Genomic DNA, 25,226 nt, shown 5'->3' with positions numbered 1-25,226 from the left:
ATATTCCAATTGATTTATTTTTATAAATATATGGTAAAAATTAGAAAGCAAACACTTTTTCAGTAATAGTGTGCCGTGATACTTTTGTATTTTTATCTGATTTTGTAAGCAAGTAGTTTTTAAGAGAGGTGAAACTTGGGGTACGCAAGACAAATCAGACTCCTGAATGGAGAACGGTAGTCTGGAAAGGTTGAGGACCACTGTTCTAAATATGCAAAGATTCCATTACTTGGTAAGTGTTTTGTTTGTTTTCTGGCTGCCTGACTTAAAAAGAACAATCCATTGTGGAAAACAACTGCACTTTTCTATAATTTCATTTAAATCTCCAGTTTATTCTAGAAAGCAGGGGACTGTGGGCCATTTGACAAGTCATTTTTATACCCCCTCATTAGAAACAGGATAGGACATATTTGTCTCTTAAAAGAGAAATGCAGCTGCAGGCTCCTTTCAGTGAACTGCAGCTACTGGCTGCGTGAACTCTCTATATTTTTAATATCATTGGATGCACAGTGTAGTAGACACCTTGAAATAATGTCTAGACCAGAACTTTTCAGGGCAGTCCTACAATATAGCTAATGAGAATGCTTTTGCTTGGCAAGGCTGAGATCAGCATATCTATATAGAATTCGGGTCTGCCTGAACAAATCTGCTTTTTTAAATAGCCTAGCAGATGTAGGCAGCATGTCAAATTCAAGCCAAGTGACAAGGAAATCAGGCAAGTAATCAATTTTCAAGATTTTTCTCTCTTATGGAGGAGGGAAGGAAAAAAGATCATAAGCTGCCATTAGATTATTCACTCTCAGTATCCTTCATTCCCTTCTGCTGACATGTAAAGGCAATTCCTCAAACTGCTATCAATTTATTGGTCTGGACACAGCTATGAGATCATATCAAGCTGTATTTCACTCCAGTGATTTACTTATTATTTACCATGAAAACAGGCATTACTCTAGTCACCAATAAATTAATTACAACTGTACTGGAGACTTTAATTTATTATATACAAACCTCAGAAACGTTACCCTCTGAGACAGGTTCTCTTTTTGGATTAAGAGCTTTCAGCAAAATTGAATATTGTACGAGGAGGAAGCAGTATAGTACAGCTGATGACCCATTTCTAGTTCCTTGTTTTTCCATCAGGTAAAAAGACAGGCACCAATAGCTTGATGCAAACATGTATCAACAGAGGAAAATCTCATGAACAAAAAACAGTGTGCTGGAAGTTAGGTTGCCTGTGCATAAATTAGTAGCTGGTACATGAACCTTAGTAACCACTGAAATTGTTCTTTTGTTCAGCTATTAATAAATATTCTTCTCAGGAAGCTATAGTGCAAGAGATAGTCTAAACTTTCCTTCCCAAGACCTGGGGGGTGGGAGGAAAGGGGACGGAGGAAGTGTAAGTTCTAGGACAGAAAAAGAAAAAAGGCAGGAGGGAGACAAAAACAAGCACAAAAAAAATACAGTTTCTGGCCCTATAAATGACTGAGTATTCTGGGTGTCTGGCAGACGGATGATCTGGTAGGTGAGTGTGCTGTAGGAGGTGGTCTTTAAAACTGACCTATTTTATTTTACCTTCTGCTATTAGAAGAACACTACGTAGACCTTTTCCATTGTTTGTTCTAATCTTAAAGTCTTAAGAAATGTGAATATTTTCATCAGCATTTTGAATTAGGGGCTTTATACACATTGGTAAAGTGCAGCTCCCCAATCCTGATGGCAGTGGTGTAGGTGGCTTCTTTTTCTGTTGGGGGGAGGGGACATCAAAATCCAAGATGATGTTCTTCATGTATATGACCAGGCCGTAATTTGGATGGTAGTGGCTAGTCATAAAGTTGTAACCATGGATATGGTAGCGGCTAGCCTGCTGGTCATTGGAGACGTGGGTTTCTTGGAGCGTAAGAACGTTGATGTTATGAATCTTCAACATGTTTGTGAGATATTTGCACTCCACCTGGGAAAGTCCCTCAATGTTAAACTGGAGGATCCTTGTTCCAGAACCTATCTGGCATGTTACTTGGCCCTGAAGAGGGCCATTATGGTGGCTTGAGTTGTTGCTCTGAGATCATTGATCCATGTTTGGTCGCCAGGTTGATGGCATTAATCATGATTTCTCACTTAACAGAGTGGGCTGCACGAAGGCTGCCTTCTTCCACCTCAAGCCAGCATTCCCGAGTGCACCAATCCCAGCCCTATACATTGGCAACTAACAGCCACCACACTACGTGGGGCTATAAAGTAAATGAAGCCAATGGTGAAGACCTCATGGACTGGATGGCCACAGAAGAACTGCAACTGGTCTTTGATCCCAAACAGAGAGCAACTTTCTGTTCTGCTTGCTGGCAACACGATTACAAGCCAGACTTCACTATTGTTTCCAAAGATCAAAGTGGGAGTACGCTTCAGCCATCCTGCAAAATACTTCCCAACTTCCCCAGCTGCCTACACAGGTCCATTATCACCCACGTCAGCATAAAAAATCCTCGTGATTCTGTCAAAACAAATCCCATGGTGGAGCCTTGCCAGAGCCAACTGGGATTCCTATAAGGAAACTGTCAAAAAAAATGACCTTTTGCAGCAACACTATGTGACACGACCCAACACTGACCTATCTCGGAGGAAAGCTGGATTGCACATTCACCTTCCAAGACTATCTGAAGAAGGTAGTTTCCAAAATGAAGACAAGGGTCAACCTGGTCCAGAAACTGGTAAGCACAAGCTGGGGAGCTTCATCATCAGAGTTACAGACATCAGCAATGGCCCTTGTGTACTCCGTAGCTGAGTACTGTGCACTAGGATGGATCAGAAGTGGCCATACTTTACTTGTTGATGTCCAACTGAACACTGCAATGCAGTGCATCTCTGGAACCCTCAAGTCAACCCCAACATTTTGGCTGCCAGTGTTGTCACACTGTCACACACTGCTCCCCCATGCAATCACCGCAATGCTGCAACCCTTCAGGAATTCCCAAGGATCGTGGAAAATGAACGTCTTCCCATCTACCAGGACCTTAACAACGACCCTCTCCACCACCTGACGTCACATAAGCCCTTTTGGACACATGCATTTAACCTTCAACAATGCAATTAAAACCCTGATGAAGCTTGGAAAGCCAAATGGAATTCACAAGAAGTCAAAACAAAACACCTCATGGAAGACCCAATATAGACAATCCTTGGCTTCGATCTCCCATGAAGTTCATGGGCAACCCTAAATTGTATCAGCATAAACCATGCCAGATGCAGATACTTGCTGCAAAAATGGAAAATTTAATACTCTCCAGTGTGCAACTGTGGTCACCCTGAAAGGACCATGAAGCATATATGTCCAATTCATATGTCCAATGAATGCCCAATTCACAAAAGGAGGAAGGAGGAGGAAGGAGGAATCACAGCAATACACTTTGCTACTCTAGACAAAATTATCGGTCTTAACCATGTAAAATTATAGTTGTTGCTCTACATTTACAGCAGTCATACGAAGAAGAATCATCAGCGTTTTTCTTTTCAACATTAAGATACCAGTTCAAACCCAGCCCAGGTTAATAGGAAAAGAGTTGATATAATCTCATGGCTGTTTGGGGATCACTCCAGTTCTCTACAGACAGATGTCCACATCAGAAAGACATGACAACAGGCAGCCTCAGCAGCGCATTGTTGATTGATCACTCCCTCACCCCTGTGGAAGTGCTGCTGCCACTTAAGCTGCACCTCTGCTGTGCATGAGGACTTTGCAAGAAAAATGCTAGAAAAGATTAATGAGTGCATTGCTGGTAGAATGTGCCAGAGTGAAGTTCCTGTATTTTTCTATTTAAATTCAAACTTCACACTTTCCCATTCATAAATTAACATAGCTGTTTTCACAACTTATTCCCTGCTTACAGAGCCATTTGTTTAGTGGCAGGATATCTGAAGTCGGACCATCCCACAGCAGTTCTTTTTCCTTATTTTTATGGACAGAAACATGCTTAAACCATTTTAGGGAACTATGCTTTAGTTTAGGGAATCATGCATTAGGGGCTTGTTTACAATTGGAAATTTACTAAAATAGCTATTGCAAAATAATTATTTCATGTGAACACTCTTATTCTGGATAGCTATTTTGTTAAATTTCTGTGTATAGATAAGTCTTAAGTTTGTGTATCTACCAGGAGTTAAATCATCACTCCAGTGTGGTTTTTTCCTGTCCATACAGGGAAGAGTAAGCATAAATAACTGCCATTCATCTTAATGGGTAAACTCAAATTTTTACTCTGTCCTCCCTACACTCTCCAGCAACACCACTTCAGCAGAGAACTATGGAAAGAAGGGCTCTCTACTACCACTCTTCATGTTTCACTAGGGCCCCTACTACCACTCCAAGTCCTCTGTTAACTTCGGTAAGGGCTGAGTACTTTTCTCTTCGACAGATTCTGGCCCACCTAAATAGAAATGATCTATGGAGTGGGAAGCCCTATCCTGCCCAAAATGAGGTAGAGGGGGCCACCACCGGCCCAGATGGTAGTTTGTGTGTATGACTCTTGACACCCAAGGAGCAACGAGGACACAGTGACTCCCCCACATTTGTGGTGTGCTTAGATTTTCAGATGGACTTAATCTGGTCACAACCATTGATGCAGTTCCATTAATGACAGTAATAACGATCCTTAGAATAGACAGGGCTCCTGTGTTTTTACCACTGTCACCTAACCCTGCTTAGAACAGGTCTAGACAACAGTAGCAAAAATGCCATTGAAATTTAAGAACTCTAATGTAGACACAGCCCATTTTATACAAGGTTAATTTTGCAACGTTGATATGACCAAAAAACCCCAAATCTAAAGTTTTAAGCTGCTGTTATTCTACATGAAGAGTGGCTATAGAATGGTCTCCCTGGCTATTAGGAACAGAGAACTTTCTCAGGTTATAGCAACTTTAAATGTTGTGGCCAACCTCGATATTGTCTCTAACTCTAGAGATTTTCCTTTTAATATATGGATTTAATTAAGTGACAAAATACTAGGCTTTTAAATTACAATTTTCACAGAAGACATTCAAAATTTGCTGACAAAACCAGAGAGTCAGAACTCCCTCTCCACTTACATTATTGACAGATAATACAAATAGCATTTATTTTCCTGACAGCAAACAGTTATGGGCAACTACTTCCAACTTACTAAGACTTCTCTAGAATTGAACTCTAGGAAAGTTAATTAAAATAGAGCTCAATATTGTGTCCAGCTGTATTGGCATGACAGTACTCAGCACACTGAGCTTCTGGGCGCTGCTGTTATATAAATATTAAATACATGTTAATAGTAAATTATTAAGTCTTCAAGTCCTACCATATTATCAGATAAATTACTTTTGTTACCTGTTACAAATGACTTCAATACTGACAGCAACTTAGAAACTTCTGTAATATCAACAGTTTCAATGCATTTATATAAGGTTTGATCAAACTAAACCGAGACATGAAAAATGAGAATTCCTCTACTATGGTGATGGTCCCAATATGAAATAACTAGCTGTATCGCCTGGAGACCATTGTCGGGTCTCATCTGGAACATTTTATACTGCATGACATTGAAGAGTTAAGAGTCCAGACTGACAAGATTAATTTCACATACATAGGGATTGCTTTACAAGGAAAGTCTTTAAGAACTTAACATGTTCAACCTAAAAAACCTGCAAGAAAATAGACTTGTGGTTTAAACACACCTGAATGGAAGTAGATCCCATGAGTAACTGGGTAGGAATCAGTTCCTACTATGAGAGATGAAATAGGCCTCAGGTGCAATACAGAAAGGGATTTTATACTCACAGAAACACATTAAGTATCGTGCAGACACAATAAATTGACCCCTGCTGGATCGATCGCGGCCCGTTGATCCAGTGGATAATGTAGACAAGCCCATTGTGATATGCAACAATGGAGGTCAGCAGTGTCACATTTCAATCTAGACTATATGCTGCATCTAGTTATTAATATTTTGGGGTATTTGCTGAAAACTAGGCATTGTTTTTGTGAGGCAGAAGATGGATTATAGGCTGCTATGATTCTTCAAGTTTCTCTTTCTAGGTTAGATACTATACAAGTAGTAAGCAACTGTACTTAGTATTACCATGCACTAAAGTGTTTGAGGGATTTTGCAGAGGAAAAAAAATCTCGATTACACTATGTGATTCTACTATGAGACTATTTAAAAAAATACAACAGTAATACCCTCAGTTAAGCCCTTCAATTACCCTTCGCCTAACTACTCCTCTGCCCCATTCCTCTTTTACATCTTTTCCCACTCTGACTACTGTCCCTTGTCGTCTTTGCTGACTCCTGACTCTTTGACTCAATGTGCCTTTGCTCATTGCCACTTATACTTGAGCATTCAGCTAATGCTTCTCCAAGCCTTCTTCCCCTTATCTCCTTGAGAAATCTAAAAATCCAATATTCCATGACTTTCCAGCTATAAAGATCATTATGGTGTATTATGTTGTAACTCCGTTAACAGCTTTAACTACTGATCATATTTTTCTAACTATAGTACTACCCAAGTAACAACATGCATCTTGGGTCAAGTGCTTGATTTGCTAGAGCATAAAAGTTGCTCATTGCTACATTGTTTTCTTAAATTACAGTGCTAATTTTAAAATTGAATCTCAGCTAAAAAAAGAAAAGGAGTACTTGTGGCACCTTAGAGACTAACAAATTTATTTGAGCATAAGCTTTCATGAGCTACAGCTCACTTCATTGGATGCATTCAGTGGAAAATACAGTGGGGCGATTTATATACATAAAGAACATGAAACAATGGGCGTTACCATACACACTGTAACGAGAATGACAGGTGAGCTATTACCAGCAGGAGCGCGGGGGGGGAAAAAAACCTTTTGTAGTGATACATTGGTCAAACTGGACAGTCTCTACGTAAAAGAATAAATGGACACAAATCAGATGTCAAGAATTAGAACATTCAAAAACCAGTTGGAGAACACTTCAATCTCTCTGGTCACTCAATTACAGACCTAAAAGTCGCAATTCTTCAACAAAAAAACTTCAAAAACAGACTCCAACGAGAGACTGCTGAATTGGAATTAATTTGCAAACTGGATACAATTAACTTAGGCTTGAATAGAGACTGGGAGTGGATGGGTCATTACACAAAGTAAAACTATTTCCCCGTGTTTATTCCCCCCCGCCCCACCAGTCCTCAGACTGCTTAACTGCTGGAAATGGCCCACCTTGATTATCACTACAAAAGGTTTTTTCCCCCCACGCTCTCCTGCTGGTAATAACTCACCTTAAGTGATCACTCTCGTTACAGTGTGTATGGTAATACCCATTGTTTCATGTTCTCTATGTATATAAATCTCCCCACTGTATTTTCCATTGAATGCATCCGATGAAGTGAGCTGTAGCTCATGAAAGCTTATGCTCAAATAAATTGGTTAGTCTAAGGTGCCACAAGTACTCCTTTTCTTTTTGCGAATACAGACTAACACGGCTGCTACTCTGAAACCAGCTAAAAAAAGGTGCTTTTCACTTTTTGTCTTTTCAATCGCCAATCTCAGTGTTTTACAAAGTCATGCATCATTATTTTTATGTTACAGGCAGGGAAACTGGGGCACAGCTAATTCAAGTTACTTTCCCAAGCCAATGGCAGAGTTGAGACTAGAACTCAGAGCTCCCAAATTCCTAAACCAGATACATCTAATAAAACTTAAAAAAAATCAAATACATGGGCACCTCAGAGATGACCAGGAATACTGGCAGGGGAGATCAACTGAGAAACTCTAACTAACAGCAATTTAGAGCGGGGGCAGAAAGAGGTGGGGGGTGGCTTGGGGAAAGGGGTGGAGTGGGCACAGGGTCTGGGATGGAGCGGTGGTCAAGGACCCCTCGGAAACAGAGCAAGTTGGCGCCTATGGATGGGAGAGTCCTCATTTGGGCTTTACTGGAAGGATTTCAGATCAGCATTTTAGAAGAAATCAAAATCATGACTTATTTTGATCTACAGCCCAAGATTATTTGGTTTAATTTCCCCCCAAAAACAGATTTTTTCCCATGCATTAGGAAGGCATACATTGCTTGCACTGTAAGGTATACATGACCTGTCCTATCTTAATTCATCAAAATTATGGCTGCAAATTCAGTAAAGTTGTTAAAAAAATATAGTTTCTTCACTGAGGTTACAATTTCCCTTTTCCTTACTTGGAATGTCTGTATTAGGAATATTCAGTTGATCTTTAACAAAGGGGTTGAAGCAATGAGGGTGGTAAACAAGAGACAGGATGAAAAAAGCTTTCTATTTATAATGGAAACATGCAGGTTTTTTGCCCCCCCTTCAACATATCTCCAGTACATATAAATCCTATTTATGGAATTTGGTGGATGCTGCAAAAGATTGTTCTTCACCTTCTATTAGAGACACAATAATAAGGACAGACTTTAGAAAAAACTGTAAATTATTTTATGACCAACTGGTGTATGTGCTTTGGCAATATCATTACTATTTTAAAAAAAGAAGCAACATGGTATTTTCCACAGGTTAGTGAAAGCTCTGCTGAAAACCAGAGCCAGAAGAATAATTTATAAGGAATAACTTGATGAATTTCCTCTTGTTTCCTAGATGGCAATGACAAATTCTCAAGTTATAAATTAAGCAATTTTCATCTGTAGTTTGTCCACGAACAGTTGAACTAATAGTCAAGATTCAAGCTGTTCTGATTGGACATGTATCTTTTTAAATTTTCTGGTTAGATGAGCTTACTTTGCTGTTTCAGAGAACATTTCTGTCAGCACACTTGTTTGCAAGAATACTTGCAAACCAAACCAAAAAACAACAACAACAACAAAAACCCAAAGACCATGAATAGTCAAAGTTGAGGACGTTTAAAAAACAGACACAGGAACTGCTGAAGCGTTCTTTCAGGAGTGACACAGCGATGAACCTCTATTTTCTTCTCCTGTTACTAGCTCCTCTGATCAATTGCTGGGATATTGTGTAGATAAGCCAGATGGGCTCTGTGACAACCTCTCTGGCGCCAAGCATGAGAGCCATTGACTCTCAGATGATTTTGTACTGGGTGGATTCAGTCTGTTTCCTGAGGATGGCTGTTTTATGGCTTCCCGGAAACCTTGATCCACGTCATATTTGACTGCGTAAAGCAAGTAGCATATCTGAGCTGAGAAGACTTATGGGCATTAACAACAATCAGGCAAGAGGGAGAAAGTGTCAGCCATTTTTTAAAAAATCCAGTGGTCCCCATTTAGAGGGACCCTCAAACCTTATCCTTTGAGGGAAGGTGATTGGGAAGCTGCTGGCCATTCACTTCCAGAAGCCCTTGAACCCTGACAACATCCTATGTCACTTCCACTTTGGGCTTCTTCTGAGGAAGGATCTGTACTTGCTGGGACTGTAAGTCTTTGCTCATTAGTTTTTAGATTAGGGCCAGCTCGCCATTTGGGCCAAAGTAGACCTCAGCAGCTTTTGATGTGACTCACCACATTCACTGAAAGAACAACCTAATGAACATTGTGGTGGGTCTGGAATTGCCCTCAAGTCATACCTAGAAGATTGGCTTCTGTCAGTCAGTGGTGACAGACAAACATTAGCAATCACAGAGGAATTTGATTTATGGTGTTCCAAGGATCTCTCCTAACTCTTTAGAAGGAGATTCAGTACACATACTCAAACCTCGCAAGTGAAATCCTTATAAACATGTGGTAGGGTTATTAGTATTGATATATAACTCTTGCCCTATATCTACTGCATGTTTATCTCCCTCCTGGAAGAATGCTTGGATAGTATTGCCTGTTCTCAAGCCTAGGAAAATAGAATTCTTGCTTAGAAATTATTATGAAATTTCATGTCCCCGGCTACTGAGGAAAATGAATGGATGAGTCAAGTTTTATGGTCTAATTATCAAACACACACTTTCTATAGAAATCTCACCTGAATCGGACATCTACAAAGCATTCTGTACTCAGGTAAGGAATATGCAAAGGCTGAAGCCATATTTCTCTCAACTGTAATACCTATTGTGAGGATCACAGAACCAGATTATTGCAAGTCCCTCCTAAAAAGACTCCCAGCAGTGCTTCTTCTCATTCAGATTACATTAGCACATTTGTGCACAGCTTTGAGAGACTGATTATATTACATCCAACTTGCACGCTTTATATTGGCTGTCTAAGAAATGGATTGGCTAAACTGATACTATTTTAAAGCCCTTAACTATGCACGTCTACATCGTACTTGAGACCTTCCTGTGAGTCTTACACTAAATGGTACTTTACAAGGAACCTACCACCAGACCTTAGTTTGGCAGGCAATTGTAATATGGTCTGACACACAAGTGCTGGTAGGTTACTAGTCTCCATTTCCTGACCTGAGTCACATGGCATGGCCCAGGATTACAAAACGTTACACCTCTGACCATATCCATTGGCTCTAGTAATTAGATCTTCCCTCTTCAATTGTTTAGAAAAAGGAATACTCTACTATACCATTTAGTTTAGCTCTCATGTCACTAACGTGATGTTTTATGAAAAAGCTGTTATTGCTTAGAGTGTTGGTATTTCATAACTAAATAAAATGTTTGGCAAAAAATCAAATGCAAATAAAACAACCAAAACCAATTGAACTAACACAGCCTATTAATAAGTACAGAAAAAAGTCACCTAGGATACAGGTAAGAGGAGCAAATCCCTACATGACAAAGGAGAAGATTATTCTGAAGACATCTCTCAATTACTAGCTGAGCCTCAATAGTATTCTGACCACAATTCTTTTTTTCTAAAATGTTCTTTCTGCAATGGCTCATTGTATCACCAAGAAGAATCCACCTCTGCAGCCTGTATTTGCTGCTTCTGAGTTTCCGACCATCAGCAAATGGGTGGGCATGTGTCAGCACATGACCAACAATCAGTAGCATTCAGTGCGGTCATAATTTTAGGCAGCAAATGCACATCCTACATTAACCAATAAGATGAACTCAAGCCAGGAATTTTTAACCAAAATTACTATTAAAAGCAGTGCAAACACATTGTACTACCACTCTTTCTATGTAGTTCTATTCCTGAACTTGTTGCCCACATCCCATTAACAGGTTCTGTGCATCAGTGGAAGCACAAATTGCTATAGCAGACTGCTAGATGATATTTTAAAAGATAAGTAATAGGAGTGCCATAGGCTACATTAATACTAGAACTGATGAATTTGCCATCTACAGAATGTAGCTATGTAGTCAAGAAAATATGGGAAACGAACATATTTCCTTTTTATTTATTTCTCTATTTTCTTTGTAAAATAACTCAAATTTGACAGATGCAGCAATGAAACAAATGAATTTCAGTATGCATATCCCATTATTCATTGTGATAGGTTTTCTTCTGGCTATTTAGTATATCTATGTTTTTGTATAAATATGAATTCCTTACAAAGAAATGCTGGACGCAGTAGAAGATCTTATTAATAAAAAAAACTTGAATTCAGCTAGAGGAGCGCAGCGTTCTCCCCTTGAAGGCAACATAAATAAATGTGGTGCTCAATAAAAAGACAGAATCACTTGGACTATTTTACAACTCCTTGGAGATTTTTTGTGTGGGCTACTGGATTATCACACTTTTTTATATTGTAAATATTTCATGGGCTGAGAGAATAAGGCAAAATTCATTAGTACTGATCATGGCATTATGATGTGTAATATCATAGTACATAGATCAAAAGTACAGGAAGGTATAATGTCTTTTTTAAAAGGCACCAACCATTTTAATGGCTGTTTTATTATTGTATAAACAATATATTTTCAGATTACCAAACCTGTAAACTGTAGTAGAGGGGCTTTCAGGAAAAAAGATCAGAATGATTCATCTCCCCAGGAGCCTGAACAGGAAAAGAGAACTAAGTTTTAATGGAAGGGGATGAAAATGGAGAAAACAGCCCTTAAACACAGCTATAAGATAAGCCTTATCATAAATGAGACCTCCTGCTGAATAAGAAGTCATTACTGCCTTCCTTTACTGATGGCTTTTTGTGTGAAAAGAATATTAATATCTACCATCTGCTTTGAGATTCTTGTGACTGAGTAATGCAGTAATAAGATTCCCTGGAGTTTAACAAAAAAAGATGGGGAGTACATAGAAACCACAAGGTCACTAATTCAAGACATCTGTATCTTATTGTTTCTACATTCCACATTTTCCCAGCTATGCATTTTCTATTACACATACCTCAACCATAAAGTTGCTGCTGCCACCTTATAAGGGGAATTGTTTTGTCAAATAAAATAAGATTGAGGTCTTTCAGAAGAGTTTTTAAATGGAGATGCTTCCAAAGTTTAGCTGAATGTGCCAGTCAGCTACTCTTTCTACTCTCATTTGGCTCTGACAGTTTTTTCCCTACTGTTTACAGCTACTCTGTACTGGAGCCCAGTAGCAGAAGTCAAGATGAAACATCATTGCAAGCACGATCATGAAAATAGCACAAATGCTGGACAGGACTTCCATGGGGCAAGAAGCCTCAAACTCCCTCCCCTTTTCCCCACGAGCTCCACAAATATCAGTAACAATTGGGCTACGGAAGCGATAAAGATGCAATTAAAATGATTGCAACCTCAAAATGCAAGGCAGCCACATTTCTTATAAATCTCAGATATGACAGTAGCAAAACAAACAAAAAAGAAAAAACCCAAACCTCCACAAAACATATGCTAGTTTAGATTCCCTCCCTCCTTAAATATAAGCAACAACAAATATTCTAGAAAGCATAAATCTTAAAGTGATATATGGCTGCACAGCAGCTGAAAGCTATTCAGAATTTATCATTCAGAATTACTTCCTGGACCCTGCCTCCACACTCAGGGCAGCTCCATGTTGCAATCAACAGTAATGTAACAAAGTGAAAAGTAATGAGGAAATAAAGTTCAACACAGGGCATGGTTATCATGAGATAACCATACCCTGGGGACATCATGAGCTCTAATCTTCTAACAGGATGAATATTTTACATGTAACAATGCAGCCTGGATTGTTTTACAGCTAACATAACAGGGTGAATGCATATTTTCTGTGCAAGCAAAAAGAGATGAAGTTGGCAGTTTAAAATGCTGAACAGAAATTTCAGCTGAGCTGTGTGGTTCACACAGATTAATCTACTTCTTTAGAATGTTCATGAGGTCATCAGAATGCTCCCTTTCTGTTCGGAATATTTTTTTGAAAAATACTTGGCATTTTTATACACTATTGTACATACACTACCAACAAATAAAATGACTGAGAACGTACGGTCAGATATTCAGAGCACATAAAACATTGCTCAGTGATTTTGCTGGCAGAGTTTCAAACAATACCAGTGTGGTGGTGGTCTGTTTTTTTTTTTTTTTTTGGGGGGGGGGGAGCCTGAGGCCAGGGAGAAAAGAGATCAGTTCTTTCATACTCAATTTCAGATTCTTTTTCTTCCTACCCATGCTGGTGCATGGGATGCTCCAAACTCTCAAATAACTAAGCACTCAAACATCAGAGTGAACAATTCAATAAAGGTGGCACAGCAGGACCACAGACAGCTGGGTCCCTGCGTTCATCATTAAACCACAGGGCAAGGTGGCTTTACTGTGCAGAGGTGGGGATAGGATGAGGAATGTAAGAAAGCTCACAGAAAATCAAACACAACACCTGACTCTCCTTCCACTTGCCCAAAGCCTTCTGTATTATTCCCATACTGATCCCATTCTACACGCCAAAGCCTCCTGGACTACTTCCTGGGCTGGTAACTAAATCCCACCTGTGTAATCTCTTTGTTGATGACCAGGTTGAGAAAGGCATCCTGGGTTTCTAAACTCACACGGCTACCCCTCTGATACTTGGCAATGAATTTAGCCGTATGAAGAGGAAATCCATCAACTTAATGAAAAAAACTTGCACAGATACAGACAGACATCTTCCTCTCCAGGTGCAAACAGATGGACATCATACCAAATGGACTGAAAAGTAAAAAATCTAATGCAATCGACATACTACACTGACTGTGGTGAAAGATTGTGCCACACACTCTCAAAGAAACTGAGGAACCACCTGATCAGCATCCTGTACAGCAAAGAGGAGAAGATCAAGAATGAGCTCTCAAAACCAACCTTCCACACAAACTTCCATGTGGCTGGACTTTACAAAAATGAGACAAGCCATTTACAATGCACACTTTACTTCTCTATAGAGGAAAAACGACAGTAAACTATCTAAACTCCTACATGCCACAGGGGGCTACAACAGTGGTACCCTGAACTCACCCAACAATATTGTTAATCCATCCAACCACACACTTAGTCTGGCAGAAGAATCTGTCCTATCTCGGGGCCTCTCTTTCTGCCCCACCACCCCCACGCACGTGATACAGTTCTGCGATGAGCTGGAAGCCTACTTTCGCTATCTCTGACTCACGGAATATTTCCAATACACCACTCAACAGTGCACTGACCCACAGGAACCCTCCTACTAACACCACAAGAAGAACTCTGCGTGGGCTCCTCCTGACGGTCGAAATGACAGACTGGACTTCTACACAGAGTGCTTCCGCAGACGTGCATAGGCTGAAATTGTGAACAAACAGCATCACTTGCCCATAACCTCAGCAGTACCGAATGCAATGCCATCCACAGTCTCAGAAACAACTCTAACATGATCATCAAAGGGGCTGACAAAGGAGGTGCTGTAGTCATCAAGAACAGGTCAGATTACGAACAGAAGGCTGCCAGGCAACTCTCCAACACCACATTCTACAGGCCACTATCCTCCAATCCCACTAAAGAGGCATTTGCTCAAGAAACTCCCTGCTATAGCACAGGAACAAATCTACACAGACACACCCCTAGAACCCCAACCAGGAGTATTCTATTTGCTACCCAAGATCCATAAACCTGGAAATCCTGGATGCCCCATCACCCCAGGCATTGGCACTCTTACAGCAGGTTTATCTGGCTATTTGGACTCTCTTCTAAGAGTCCTAGACTACCAGCACTCCTAGCTATCTTCGAGACACCACCGACTTTCTGAGAAAACAACAATGCATTGGTGATCTTCCTGAAAACACCATGGCTGTAGAAGCTCTTTACACCAATATTCCACAGGAGAATGGACTACAAGCTGTCAGGAACAGTATCCCTGATGAGGCCACGGCACACCTGGTGGCTGAGCTTTGTGATTTTGTCCTCACCCACAACCATTTCAGATTTGCAGACAACTTATACCTTCAAGTCAGGGGCACTGTTATGGGTATCCGCATGGCCCCACAGTATATCAATATTTTTATGGCTGGCTTAGAACAACGCTTCCTCAGCTCTCGTCCCCTAACGCCCCTCCTCCACTTGCGCTACATTGATGACATCATCATATGGACCCACAGGAAGGAGGCCCTTGAAGAATTCCACCTGGATTTCAACCATTTCCACCCCACCATCAATCTCAGTCTGGACCAGTTCACACAAGAGATCCACTTCCTGGACACTACAGAGCAAATAAGTGATGGTCACATAAACACCACCCTATACCGGAAACCTACTGACTGCTATTCTTACCTACATGCCTCCAAATTCCGTCCAGGACACAGCACGCAATCCATTGTCTACAGCCAAGGCCTAAGATACAACCGCATTTGCTCCAATCCCTCAGACAGAGACAAACACCTACAAGATCTTTATCATGCATTCTTAAAAATACAGTACTCACCTGGGGAAGCGAGGAAACAGACTGATAGAGAGAGAGGGGTACCCAGAAGTCACTTACTACAGGACAGGCTCCTCAAGGAAAACAACAGAACACGACTGGCCATCACGTACAGCCCCCAGCTAAAACCTCTCCAGCACATCAACGATCTACAACCTATCCTGGGAAGCTATCCCTCACTCTCAGAGACCTTGGGAGGCAGGCCAGTCCTTGCTTACAGACAGCCCCACAACCTGAAGCAAATACTCACCAGCAACTACACACCATGCCACAGAAACATTAACCCAGGAACCAATCCCTGTAACAAACCTCGTTGCCTACTCTGTCCCCATATCTACTCTAGCGACACCATCAGAGGACCCAACCACATCAGCTACACCATCAGGGGCTCGTTCACCTGCACATCTACTAATGTGATATATGCCATCATGTGCCAGCAATGCCCCTCTGCCATGTATACTGGCCAAACAGGACAGTCTCTATGTAAAAGAAAAAATGGACACAAATCAGACATCAGGAATGGTAACATACAAAAGCCAGTAGGAGAACACTTCAATCTCCCTGGACATACAACAACAGATTTAAAAGTAGCCATCCTTCAACAAATAAAACTTCAAAAACAGACTTCAAAAGAAAAATGCAGAGCTACAATTCATTTGCAAATGTAACACCATTAATTTGGGCTTGAATAGGGACTGGGAGTGGCTGGCTCACTACAAAAGCAATTTTCCCTCTCTTGGTATTGACACATCCTCATCAGTTATTGGGAGTGGACCACATCCACCCTGACTAAATTGGCCTTGTCAACACTGGTTCTCCACTTGTAAGGTAACTCCTGTCTCTTCATGTGCCAGTATATTTATGCCTGTATCTGTAATTTTCACTCCATGCATCTGAAAAAGTGGGGTTTTTTTACCCACGAAAGCTTATGCCCAAATAAATCTGTTAGTTTTTAAGGTGCCACCAGACTCCTTGTTGTTTTTGTAAACTCAGGACAGTGTGTCCAAGATATTTTGAGGATTCCATAACTTCTCTTATGGATACCAATTTCTCAGATAAACTCAGTTTGCTTTTTTGTTGTTGCATTTTAGTGCAGTGGTGTCATGTCATGATCATGTCATGATTTCTAGACTTCAGCGCAAAAAGTCTGATTTTTCAGCCATTTGCTGTTTCAGCAGATCTTATGGAATTCAGCCCCACCCATCACCATTTCAATGACAAACCCAATTAATCAACCTACCCCAAATTAACCAAATAAAGGTCTGAATGGAGCACCAAAAGAACATACCCACTTCTCATGACTACTTGCCAACCCTTCCTCCTAGAATACCTTTATCTTCATTACAGAGACCATGGGCAAATTAGTGGGATGTATAATTGTATCTACCCAGCAAAAGATGACCCATGGCAGTGAGTTCCAGAGCCTCCGACAGCTGACTCAGGCTTACAGGGCTTTCACTAGGGGGCTAAAAATAAGTAGTGTAGATGTTTGGACTTGGGCGGGCGCCCAGGCTCTAAGACCCTGCTTCCTCACGAGGGGGACAAAATAATTCCCCCCTTGTAAGGGCCGAGTTTGCTGTATGCCAAACTCCACTGTACTAAAATGTGCCTATCCACACCCAGAGTTTCCTCCAAATCAGCAAGAAGAGTGTTGCTTCCTAAATATACCACTTCAGAACAGGAAAATAGGCTGAGAAGAAGTTAGCAAACTCCATACTGTTTTGAAGTGGTATATTTAGGAAGCAACACTAAAGAAGAGATTAGAAAACTAAAAACCACAGGGTTTTTTTTTTCCAGCATGCAGCCCTGTCATTAAAAATCAATAATGTTAAAGGTGACAAACACCTGTGATGACATGGAGAACCGGGTTAAACTAGAAATGTCAAAGAATTTGTTTTTAAAATGAAGATGCAAAGACAAAACTGCGGAAGCAAACAATCCAGGCTTTAAAAATCCTCATGGTTTCTCATCCAATTCTTTCTGCACATGGTTGTACCTGTTTCAGTCAAACAGGATGTCATTGGGCCAGGGTAGAGAAGACTGAAATATGTATGTGTACAAACCTTCAGCATGTTGTGGATCAGTCTATAAATGTACTTCCCATTGTTTGTAGCATCACATGCTTGGATATTTCCCTCCCTTTCTTAGAGTGTAATGAAATGAATAGTAAAGATAGTAAACAGGAGCTGCAAAAGAACGCTATCTACACAGCAGAAGGCACTGTCAAAATAGTTTTTAATCTGTCTTTTAATGGTTATTTTGCTGGGCCATTTTACATCAACAACTGCAATAATAATGATGTTTGCCGTTTATATGGAAAACTAATTTACATTTATATTTCTTTCATGACTACTTCTAATTTCATGACATGATGAGTTCACATATTTGATAGCAATGGCTTTGGACCATTAACATGCTAAGAATCTTATTTCAGCCGGGTACTCAGTGTTGAAGCAGTATCAACACTGAGAAAAATGAGTCAACATGTACATCTTTCTGGGAGATATATGTGTCTCTTATTCATGGAAGTCTGACCCAAAACACAAAAACAAATTGTCTTACGGAGCTGACAGTTACCTACTGATCTAGTGTAATTCTTTGTATTTTACACTCCTATTGCTAACATTAGTTGAAGATTAAGATAGTTTGGAAAGCAATGTGATTATGCTAATAGATAAATGCTTCCATAAGTATAATGTATATACACAATAGAACTGATAGTTATTTTAAGGCTTTTCTTGGTCAATTTGAATCTCATTTTAGGTGTTTGTTAACAAACAAGAAGTTACCCATGGTATCCTTTCTGATCTCTTTTCAGCTATAGATGTTGTATAACCTTATTTACAGAGGTACTGTACATCCAACATCAGATTGCTGAGTAACCACAAATCTCTTAGAAGAAAAATTAAAATAAAAGGAATAAAAAGAATCAAGGACTGTAGTGTTTAAAACTGCTATTTAGTTAGGGGTTACGTAGTAAGGCAGCCTTGCAAAAATTCTACTACTTCACTTGTCCAGAGCAAGTTATTATATTTGGTGGGTGCAAAGTGTGTTTTCCCCCTCCATTCATCATGGTAAAAGATAGGGAAGTAGTTTTTGAACTGATCCTGGTAAAATTTTCCTGAGAGTCGTGCAAAGGTATAGTAAGCCTATGGCAGCTGGCTCTTAACTCATCTGAAGTTTCTTTTTGACATTTGCAATTTTTGCTAGCAGGGTTCCTCAGGAGTCAAAGGATGTGCAACAGCTTTTGATATGGGGGGGGAGGGAGGGGGCTGCCTTTTCACTCTCTTTACCCTATTGGAAGATTATGGCATTTTGTTGTTATAAATATCACTAGTGGACTGACAAAGAATGAACAATGCAGTCAGAATCCCTGTCTCCAGCACCCACCCTAAATAACTAAGTACACCACCTTTGCAACATGGGTGATCTTTGATCCTGTCAGCAATAGCTGAAGTCTATCCTGAACATTAAACCTTGTCACTCTATTGCCAAGTCGTATACAGACAATGACTTATAGCCTCTGATTCAATATGCATTTTGCATTTAAAAAGTCTCGCTACTCGTAGCTCCCAAGTATAGCCATTTAACAAAGCAGATTTTTCATCAAGCATTTCTTCTATAACCTTTGATGCTGCAGATCCAGCACAAGCCTGCAACTCATTAAATCAACAAAGAAAATCCTGCACATGGAGCTTCCCCTGGGGTTATTTCTTTTACACCAGAGAAGCAGGTTACCAGAGAAGTAGATTGAATCAAGGAATGGGCCACCCAAATACCCCAAGAGAATGTGCTTCAATATGGAAATAAAACCCCATCTGACCACACACCCTTAAGTTGTCACCTACCATCCTACGCTGGAATGGGGTCTCACCAAACAGCTACAATGCATGCTTGATGGGGACACATCTTGACAGAAATCTTTCCTGAATCCCCTCTTCAAGTCTTCAAACAAGAACCCCCCGAACCTCATCATTAGAAGCAAGCTCCCCACAGAGCAGGACACACCAACTCAAAGTGGCCCAGATCCTGCCAGAACAACAGATGCAAAATCTGTAGACATAACACCATACACAACACTCCTTTCCAAGATCCAAAGGTCCTACACATGCCTATCACAACATGTGGTGTACCTCATCCAGTGCATTAAATGCCACAAGAACTACGTAGGTGAAACAAGACAATCACTATCAGTGTTCCCTTTAATTTTTTATATCCTGTGTGGAATGAATTTTGTTATGTGCACCAATATGGAGGTGATGTATGGTAGGGTGGGGCTGAGGGGTTTGAGTGTGCTCGGGGCTGAGGTTTGGGGTGTGGGGGGAGGGCTCTGGCTGGAGGTGCAGGCTCTGGGATGGGGCTAGGGATGAGGGGATTGGGGTGTAAGAGTGGGCTCAGGCCTAGGGGAGGGGATTGGAATGCAGGGGGGTGAGGGCTACAGCTGGGGATGAAGGCTCTGGGGTGGGGCTGAGGGGTTCAAGGTGGAGGAGGGGGCTCAGAGTTGGGGTGTGGTGGGGTGAGGCCTCCGGCTGGGGTGTAGACTCTGGGGTGGGGCCAAGGATGAGGGGTTTGGGGTGCAGGCTGCCCCGGGGAGAAAGGACTCCCACTAGCCCTGCCTAGCCCTCTCTGGCTGCAGCAGCTTGGAACGGGGGAGGGGACGCACCTTTCCCAGGCTATGGCAGCTCCAGTGGGGTGGGGCTGGGCTGGGGGAGGGGTGCCTGTCTGTGCCGGGTGGGGAAATAGTACCGCTGCCGCAGCCTGCGGTCACATGAGGCTCCCCTACCACAGCCCCTCCAGCCCAGCAAAGTTATGGGGAAGGGGCCGCCCCCTGGCACCACTGCAGGCACCTCCAGCTTCATGGGCTGCTGGCCAAATGGGCAACTTTGCACAGGGGGGGCTCTGCCTTCCGCTCCCTGAGCCCATGGGGGAGATACTTGCGGGTGGGTTTGAGCTCCCCAGTCCCCATGGGAGGGGTAAAACCACCCTCGGCTGCATCAGCCACTGGAATTGCGTCCCCGGCTGAGCTCCGTGCATGGACACATGTCCCACAGGGGTATCAGCCTTTGCCTCCCCGAGCCCACCGGCTGGCTTCCAAGGCTGGACAAGCTCGGGGGTGGGCCCAGTAGGATGGGGGGCTCAGGGCAGCATGGCACTCCATCCTGTGGGATGCAGCGGAGTGGCGCTCAGGCACCTGCCACTAACTCACCGTCACTTGTTAAATTCACCAGATGACTTTGCTGCAGCACAATGAACGGGGGGCGCCGCGGCTTGGCTCAGGGTTTTAATTCCTCTCCACTGCATGTAACCTGACCACCACCACCGCCCCTGGCAGTTCCAGCTGGGCCCGGGGAGAGACGCCTCTCCCCGCTTCAACAAGGTTGGGCTGGGCAAGGGGCACCTCTCCCCGCCTGCACGGCCCGTGATAACCTGCTGTGCAGCCGTGCAACTTAGAGGGAACTTTGATCACTATGCTCTCATATGAACTCACACCAAGAAAAAAAAATAAAAATCGAAGTGATCACTCTATATCTGACCTCTCAGTCCTCATCCTTAAAAGAAACCTGCACAACATCTTCAAAAAACAAGCCTGGGAGGTTAAATTCATAACTTTGCTAGACACTAAAAATCAAGGACTGAATACAGATACTGGATTAATGGTTTATTACAACAATATATAATCCACTAACCCCACCACCATCTTTCTTCCCCACTTTCCCCTCTATGACTGGAAAGTTGTTAACTGGTCACGTCACGTCACCTTCAATGGCCTCTTGAAATATGAAAAGTCTATTATTCACTCAGCTCTGTCTGGAAGTACAATTCAGAAGGCTGTCACGACAGTCTGTAATTGGAGAGTCTTTCATAACCTATCAGTATTCTTGGGGTAAACTAGCAACAGATTTAATAAAGCCAGCTACTCTAGTTGAAAGCTAGCCAGATGGCAGCGAGCTGGGGATGAGGGAGGGTGGAGGAAGAAAGAGGTCAGCAACTCTAAATACAGTAGAGCTAAACGAAGCAATTCAAACTAAAGGGTGAGGAAGTCCCAGTGTGGAATAATGAACTTTGCAGAGCAGAGCGCACCAATGGTGGAAGGAGCACACGCTATAAGTATCCAACTTGGTTTCTGTATCGGGCTGGTTAGTGTGTGTTCAGAGAACAATATATGCATTATCTCAGCCACAACAAATCACTTCACTAGTTTCAGCTTTAGTAAACAGCAATCTACTTTTGCTGTGGATTTATAATTTCCCTGATTTGCAGGTTTACAAAGTCCTTCTTTATACCAATCAACATGGAGTGGGGGGGCATCAAACTTGTCAAAAACTGACTCCCTGATAAAGATACTGAGTCTCCCAGTTTTTGTTTTTATTAATTAGATCATTCAAATTACTGCTTGACGATGCTTGTTAGAGTTCAGCTGAACATACCAGCAGACTTTCAAAACACCGTCTCCTCTCACTCCAGATGAGCTTGGGGGCTATTTGGTCCTTCACCTATTCCCTGGAGCAGTGATGTGGGGGACTGGTTTGGTGTTCACGCATATCTCTGAAGTGCTCACTTTATCTTTCTGCTGTTGCAGTTCTTAGAGCCAGGTTATTTATCCCTAAGCAGGAGCAGCAAGCACTGAAAGACTATTGGTATCTTCACAGCTGGAGCGCGTCTGCCTTGATAAAACATGTTTCTCCTTTTAAACTTCAATCAGCTAAAAAGAGTTCCATTTTCCCTCCCCACCTTATCACAGCAGTTTCCAAAATGAAAACAAACAGCCAAAACTGACAAGAAGCTATGGTTTTGTGTACCTAAAGACCTTTCAAGTGTTTTATCCCTAGTCCTTTATCTAAAAATTTTTTTGGGGAAAAGTGAGTGATGGTGACTGGATTATGACCAATTGAGGTCACTTCAGCAGAGGGAACAATAATTGTAACAGTGTCACATTTGTTGACAGGATTCTAGAAAGGTATAATGAACTTAATTCCAGCACCCTCTTCTCCAAATGAGAGTGATTTTCCGAACTTGTGCAGAAAGGATAGTTGCGGGAGGAGGATTCTGGTCTGCAGGTGGTGGGAAGTTTGGAGAATACAGCGCTGGAGGGCCGGCCATCCCTACTGGGAAAGGATTACAGTTGTGGTGCATTGTCTGTGATGTATAGTGAGTCTAGAAACAAGGACCACACTTGAACCGAGTAGAGGATATGTACTATTAGATGCCTTAAATTTTTATAGCCTCTCTCTTGTGATAAGCATATAAAGTATACGTACACATTATGTATCAGTTAAGGTTGTCTGTACGGAACATATAGCACCACCTATGGTTAAGCTTGATCAATGCTTATAAGACCCTGTTTTCAGTTGCTTAAAACTTGGCCAAACTGACCATTTAGGCTGAAACGTTCCATGCCAGGTACCTGCCTCAGGTTAGTTTGAGAAATTTCAGTGATAATGGTTCATCTCTTTCTGAGAAATGGATCAGGAAAAATATGTTTTGTCAGATTAAAAATAATTCTCACAATCATTTCCATTAAGTTCTAAAGATTCAATGATTTGGAACAGGGACTTGAAATTGGGTAAGGGGTCATCCTCATGTCAGGAATGTGCTTGCTGCAGTTCATAAGAATCCATCCAAATTTGGCCAAGTCATAAGGCTCTGAAAAAAAATCTCAGTTTGCACATATTCAGTAGAGGTTAAGCAGCTTCTGGCAAATAAATTCTCTAAAGATTCTATCTGCACTGGACATGTTCCACCTCTTCACAGCTCAATTGAACTGTGCATGTATCATCCCCTGGAGTAAATGAGCATGCTGCATCCTGGGGCTGACCAGGCTTCTCCTGCAATTACTCCTCCTGCTATTCACTACTGCAGTGCTGGGGAATTGAGAAGCGAGTCTCTCCTGTGCTCTCAGTGTTCCCACAGCTGGCATCTAGGCACTGTGGAGGAAGAGGAAGCAGTCACACTCTAATGCAGAGGAAATTTGAGAAATAAGGGGCAAGAAGCCAGGATGGGGCAGATAGGGCAGGGATGCAGGTCCATAAGGATCTATAACCACTAGAGAACACTACCCTAGAGAACCCAGAATTAAACCCAGGAGTTTTGTCTCTACATTATTCTGCATCCTCAAATAGCTGTGAAACTCACTGGCAAAGATATAACATCCTTTCTCCCACCCCACCCCCCAAGTGACAAGTCCACACAGAGGATAAACAGACTACCAATGCCACTCTGTTAGCTCAAGTCTGTTAGCAGAAGTCTGTGCTGTGGATCTGAAGGTCCAAACCCTGATAACCCAAGCTGGGGATCAATGTGGTTCCAACTAGATGTAATGTTTGTTTTCAAATTTTTGTTTAAACACACACAGATAGGAAATTACATCCAAAACCACTATGGTAATAGAACATTAAGGTTGCAAAGACAAGCACTGACATTAGAAAATTCTTGTTCAATCTTAATCCAGCCCCCTTGTGGGTACACATTACATTCTCACATATGACCCCTGCCTTATTCAGTGGATGGGAAGTTATTTGGTACTTCTTTTTATCTTCTACTTTCAATGTGGTCCAATACGAACACACATACTCTATTACACTCCTAAAGAAAAGTACTAATCACCAGTACAAAATGTTTCCATTTTACTATTATTTATTATCCTCAAAGGGCAGAATTGATCCAACTTTTCTTACTAGATATCTATAAGGAGAAAGGCCGTTTAATTGCATTAAAAAACCAAAAAGCAAAAACACAACCAAATGCCAACACACAGAGAATTTTAACAGTCTCCCAATAAAGTATTAATTCTATTGTTTTTCCATTTTGTCATCATACAGGGATACTACTAATTCTATTAAGAACTGCTGAAATCTCAGTCACACTTGTTCTCTGCCTGGGTATTAATTCCACTTTCTCTCAGCAATATACACTGGTAATAGGTATGAAATAATTCATATTCTTGTAAGTGCTAAACAACAATCTGAGATGACATATGAACTGTGTCTCAGTTCGGATTCTCCTCTGATCGCTGACAGTTCTTGTTTGATTCCTGCGATGCATGTCTTCAGGTAGCTTACTATTCAAACGATATTCAAGTCCTCATTACAATCCTCATTCCCCTCTTATTCAAATTCTCCCTGTTCACCTGACCTGGTGACCAATGTGAACAGCTTTCAACTTCTTCTTTCAGTTGTAAAGTAATTCCCGTTACATCTCCCACCCCCATTTATCTTCATCCTTTCATCTCACTCTTGAACTTCATTCAATATCTCCAGCAGTTCTAAAATCTTATCCCATCATCTAGCCCTTAATTCCCAAATGCACTTCCTTGAAAGGTTGTAGAAGCGTTAGCCATTTAATCAGTCACATCTTCAGATACTCAGGGCTTGTGTATACTGCTCTGCAGTTCAGACTACGGGGGTGACACTAGCATTGTGCACCAAAGTGGTGTGCTGTAACTCCCCTGTGTGGATGCTGCAGATGTGAAATAAAAGGTTCCTAGTTTGCATTAATAGAGTCCTTTTCAAACAGGACTACATTAATGAAAATTAGC

At 41.5% G+C, this 25,226-nt stretch overlaps 1 protein-coding gene across 1 annotated transcript in view; it reads right to left on the bottom strand.

Annotated features, from left to right (window-relative positions):
• TANGO2 (transport and golgi organization 2 homolog) overlaps positions 1-25,226 on the bottom strand; it is an 89,030-nt gene that overhangs the window by 14,094 nt on the left and 49,710 nt on the right. The window lies entirely within an intron of this gene.

This window comes from Lepidochelys olivacea (assembly GCF_965140295.1).
Source record: "Lepidochelys olivacea isolate rLepOli2 genome assembly, chromosome: 15".
Taxonomy (NCBI): Eukaryota; Metazoa; Chordata; order Testudines; family Cheloniidae; genus Lepidochelys; species Lepidochelys olivacea.
This window is presented reverse-complemented; position numbering and strand designations above follow the sequence as displayed.